This window comes from Nelumbo lutea, chromosome 1 (genome assembly GCF_056320005.1).
Source record: "Nelumbo lutea isolate HS-2025 chromosome 1, American lotus-T2T, whole genome shotgun sequence".
Taxonomy (NCBI): domain Eukaryota; kingdom Viridiplantae; phylum Streptophyta; class Magnoliopsida; order Proteales; family Nelumbonaceae; genus Nelumbo; species Nelumbo lutea.
In genome coordinates, this window is record NC_142684.1 from 99968345 (window position 1) to 99974344 (window position 6000).

The window sequence follows — 6000 nt, forward strand, 5'->3', positions numbered from 1 at the left end:
TTGCTCATAATACTAACCACATATGAAATGTAGGTAAATATTACATCGTTGATGTTGGCTTTCCTAATGTATTAGGATTCCTAACTCCATATGATAAACAACAGTATCATGTTAGTGAATTTCATGGTCACAGTGGTAGGTTTAGATCTAAGGAGGATCTTTTTAACTACACTCACTCTTCTTTACACAATGTCATTGAGCAACGCTTTGAGATATTGAAGGGAAAATTTTCAATATTGAAAAATAAGCCATGATATGACTTAGACATCCAACCGTACATCATAGCAGCGTGTTTCATAATATACATTTCATAAAGAGAGAGGCACGTAAGGATGCAAACATTAACCATTGGGCCAATGAGCACATGGCATCAACTGATGAAAGTAATGGTCATGGAGTTAGACAAAAGTTGCTAGTTCTTACACCTCCAATGTCGAAATGAGTGCTATTAGGGACACTCAAATGCAATAAGGGAGCAATACCAAAGGAATCAACAATGACTTAGCTAGTGTTCTATCTATAGCTTTTTAGTCATTATTAGCGGTGGCAATTGGGCGGGTTAGGTTGGGTTTGGTTTGAGTTGAGCTTCAACCCAACCCATTTAACCCATCAACCCATTAATGACCCAGTTATATAAATTAAATGTGTTGGGTTCAACCTAAATCCGCTTTAACCCAATCCAACCCGCCCAAACACATTAATCTTATATTTATGGACTTAAAAAACAAATTAACTCTCTCTTAACAAATAAGTTGGTCATAGTTTGGTGGTAATTGTAGTTACTACTTACACAAGATGTGAAAGTTCAAATGACATTACATGTATGTTACTATTTACATAAGTGGTCATGTTTGGATTTGGGCTTGACCGAATCGCTTAGGTTCAAACTGGTCAGACAAACTTGAATTATCGAATTGGATTATCTTCGATCTAATCACATTAAGGGTAGTTGAACCATTTAGATCTGGATAAGTCTAGTCGGACCAGACCAGACCAGTTCAGTCAATAATGGATTAACTTGGACCGGACCATATCAGGTTTATGCATGGATTTGGAACTGAATCGACTGATCCGAAGTAGGTCAACGTAAGTAAATCGGGTTGGGTTGTGTGGATATTGGTTAATTGGATGGTCCAAACTAGGCAAAGCACTCGAGAATCAAACCATCCCACCTGAAACTATTTCGAATTCGGGTCATTTAGATCCAGATCAATCCGATCGAATCGGATCGGATTGGACCAGTTCAACCAATGGTGGATTGACTTGGATTGGACCATATTAAGTTGTGCATGGATTTGGGACCGAACCGACTGGCCCAAAGTGGGTCAATGCAAGTAAATCAGGTCGATTCATATTTGGGTTGTGTGAATATTGGTCGACCGGACGGTCCAAGCCAGGCAAAGCACACGAGCACCAAACCATTCCACTTGAAACCATTTTGATTTCGGGTCAACACGGATTGGCTTATGCCAGGCCAAGTCATGCTGTGTGAATACTGGTTGGACAAGACGACCCAAACCAGGTAGAGCAAGCGCTACTAAACCGTCCCGCATGTAGTCTATTTCAGATTCGGGTCTACCCGGATCGGTATATGCTGGATTAGGTCAGATCGTGTTGAATTGGTCCAAACTCGGGGCAAATTGATTTGGATTTATGTTGGGTGAAGTGTGTTGATTCAAGACAAAACTAAATTTAGTCAATAATTAATAGAAAATTAACGCATTAATTATAAACTATTTAATTCAAATGAAGAAAATTAAAAAAAAAGGCTAAGGAATTAATACTTATGTCTGTAATGGTTAACCCAATGGTTATCCACAACCCATTGGGTGGGTTCAGCGGGTTGGGTGAAAAGTTGCTACCCCTAGTCATTGTTACAAAGTCATGCATTACTATTGACATTTATGATAATTTGCAACCAAATACACTTTTTGTTTTATATTTGTTTGATTGGATATTATTGGTCTTGTACGTGTGATGACATAGCTAATGTTTTATCTATCTCATACAAATTGTTATGTTGCTTTGATTATAATATGGTTATGATGTTTTTATGCTCATTAATATTGCATGTTGTAGGTACAAATGGCCGAAGAGATTTAATTGTGATGCTCGTAAGGAAATAGTCTTATGACTCCACATATGGCAAAAACTAAAACAAATTATGGGTGATGGTTTCTCTACTGTCCAGTTTGAGAAAACCATAAAGGGTCATTCCTTTGGGTGGACGAATACCTTGGGCCCATCCAAAATCACTTAGGAATAGTACTACTCACCATAGTTCATCCACATCACAAACCCAACTCAACAATAAGTACATTGCAATTGTTGCTTGTTGTGACTATAACATCATATGTATGATGTTATTAATGTGCCTTGTGATAATTATGTTGATATTGAATCTCTTCAAGTGATGTCTCTCTAATCATATGTTCATCCACTTTGACAAAATCTTGAGTGAACCAAGATATAGTTATCATGCAACATGTGATCTTCATCAATTTTTTTGTGCATTTTTTTGTATTTTCGCAGCAATTTTCTATCCACCACGGTTTTGGGGTTTTTTTGTCCACTATGGTTTTTAATCAAATACGCATTTTCAGTATATTTATATTCTTTTATAACATATATTTTATTTAGTTTTAATTTTTTATATAAAAAATTAACATTTAGAGCAAAAAAAATGCATTTTTAGAAAAAACAATAGGGCAAAGCACCTTTTTCACCTTGGAAACACATAAATCTCGAAAAGTTGCCCAAAATAAAAAAAAAAGATCACCCTAATCAAACTTTCGATTGCAAAGTTATGGCTTTTAAAAGTTCACATTTATGTACAAAAGGAAGATCTAACAAGGAACAAACAATAGATGTGCATTAAGCAGAAAAACAAGGAAAAAGGAAAAGCAAAAGGAAGCTACCATCACCCTGCCCACCAATCGAAGCAAAAGCCACAGGCTCACGGCCTTCATGAAAGGTCCCAACCTTTGAACCTTGATTGAAATATAATACAGGTAAAATGTAACTTTTGAATGAAAAACAACTTGAAACATTTTATTGTTTATGAGCACCCCTATTATAAGGGGATTTAACCTAAGCCTAGACCTTATTCATCCTGCATAGCAGGTTTGAAATATAAAAATATGTCCAGGCTAATGATGATTAACCTAGTAATAGCCATGTTTCCCAATTAAAAAAGAAAATCAATTAGATCAACAATGTAAACCTCTATATCCAATAAAGCAAGTCTTATTAAGAAATTGCCATGTCTTGATGGGATAGAAATAAGTAGCAAGCTTTAGAAATATGGTAACCACTCATTAACAAGCTTTATATAGAAGTGTGCCACAAATTATATTTCCACAAGATATACTAGATGGGATCAACATGATTGCTAGATTATGCAAGAAAGAAGCAATTTTTAGAAAACTGAATCAGGAACTAAACCGAAAAATGCCCTGGTTCTAGACCTAACAGTTGAACTATATTAAAAATTGGTTTTATCAGTTTTGTACCAAGTTCAACATACCTGGCTAGTTTAATATTCAAATCATTCACATAACAGATTGATTATATTTCAACAAGCAGGAACATTAGCACAAAAAAGGTAGTAACTTGATTCTCAAAATCAAAAGCAACTCTTACAAATGCTCCAAATGCTTTTTTTTTTGGTTAATTTTATTTTCCACGGTCCAATGCTCAAAAGCAAAAGTTTATCAAGATGGAACCTTTCTTTTTTGTTACTGTATCAAATGGAAGCATGAAGCCCTTCACTTCCCCAAAGTTTTCCTTGTTCTTGTGTCATTTTCCTTTCTACCTCCTTTTTGGAATTGATTATGGAACCCAAAGTCATTTTAATTTAGGAAGTTATTTCAATTTTTGAATGAGAATGTATCTGTTTCCCCACTTATTTGAGACCCATGCATACTTTAATCATAACATTTGTTAATAGTTAATAGGGAATCCAAATGGGTTTGTGATAAGAGAATAAATATGGAGAGAGGCATCTGAGATAAAACTCATAATGATCCGGTTCACTAATCATCAGTTCCTCTAGCAATTAGGTAATTATGGTTTCCAAAATTTTGCTATCTCTCTCTCTCTCTCTCTCTTGAAAAGCAAAACCAGAATTTGAATACATCCCCTTCACAGAATTCTATTTCTTAAAACACATGTTATTAAAAAAACAAATGCATATATATTGGCAACCCCCCCCCCAAGTTATGATAAGCTATTTTTTACATTTAATCTTTAATGGACTAACGCTGCATTTGGCGTTCCTTATTTAAATGACCTATCTCCTTTTTTTAGTTAAAAACTCAGTATTCATAGCAGCATTTTAAGTGCAAAAAGGAGACAAGTCCTTAAAACAAGGAATGCCAAATGATGCCTAAAAGGAGAACTTTAACTCCAACTTGTTAGACAATGTATGCCCTTAGCTCTAATTAGATTAATGTATAGATACATTTATTGTATATTGGTATGCTTTTGTGAAATTACCCCTTAAACTGGACACTTATGAGATTCGTGTTAGTTTAGAATGTTCTCACCCATTAGATAGACATTGGGGAGTTTATCCTACTAAGGCTAACACTGATGTGATGCCAATGAAGTTGGGGTAGCTTGTCTTAGTAACTAGGGTTAGACCCAAAGCACATGCAATGTGTGTTTGGATGACACACTAAACCCAAACCATTTTCCAGTTATGCCCTAGACCTTAGAGATTGATGGGCAAAACTGGAAAGTTATACATAAACCCTAGATTTGATTATGGTATTGCACTAGGTGTTGGATTGGGCTATTTTTGATATGCCAATCAGTGAGATCCATTAAGGGTCAAAATTTGGGGTATGTTGGGGCAGTTGTTTGCAAAAGGTTTTAATTCCTAGGATCCATCAAATCAGAGAGTGGCACTGTACCTTGTAGCCAGGGGAGAGGTCATTCCCTGTTAGGTAATGTTTGATCATTATAGGCCGAGAAGTTAAGTGTAAGAGACCATTAAGAGACTACATGATGCACTTTATCTTATTTAAATCCATTACCCTTAAGTCTTCATAGGATGGCTGAGGGGTTCACTATGTTTAGTAGTGAATTCAACCAAACATTTTTATAGAGGTTAGGCCACACCCATGTGGACTTATGTGAAGTCATTGTGGGGTCCCATGCCATACAAATCAGGCCTAAGTTGGCTATGTAACATTTTGGGTCGTGAGCATTTGAAAGAAATGGGCCTAAGGCCTATAATTAATAAAGTAAGTTGTCACATGTCAACTTAAGTTGTCATGTGCTCTCGGTCAAATTTGAGTTTGGAAATGGGTATAGAGCACCCATACCCATTAGATTTGGATAATCTCCTAATTTGATTAGGAGAATGCTCAATAAGGAGATAAAAGAAGAAGAGGGCGAACTATACTAGAAGACCACTCTCTCTTGTTCTCTCTTCTTCTCTTTTGTCTTCCAAGAAACTCTATCATGACCTAGGATTTCAAAGACTAATAGAGATCAATTTTATTTTGATTTTTGCAAGCAAAATTCATAGAAATTTCAGGCTCACCTTCCCCAGTTCGATCGAAGCAGTTGGGTTGCAATTTTGTTGAAAATTGTGTTACCGAATCAACTTCACCTATACACTATGCCATTTTCAATGGGGGCCGGTTTTAGGACTGATTTGGGCATGAACTTCCACCTTTGGATCTGCCTTTGTGGTATCCGTATTATGTATAAATCTCCCTCTTTGTCGGGTTTCAAATCTAGTCTAGTTCAGTGCAAGACCGATCCTGAAAAATGTAAATTTTCAAAACATATTGAATCCGATTCCTAGAAGGATTAGAAAATTTTTAAGATTTCACCCAGCCATCTAGCATGGTTCAACAGTTCATATGATGGATCCCAACCCTTCCAATACAACCAAACCCCTTCTTTTTCATTTACTTTAAGCAAACGAAGCAAAATAGCTTAAGAGGTTTAATTGATGCAACCTATAATCACTAGGCTGCAACTTGA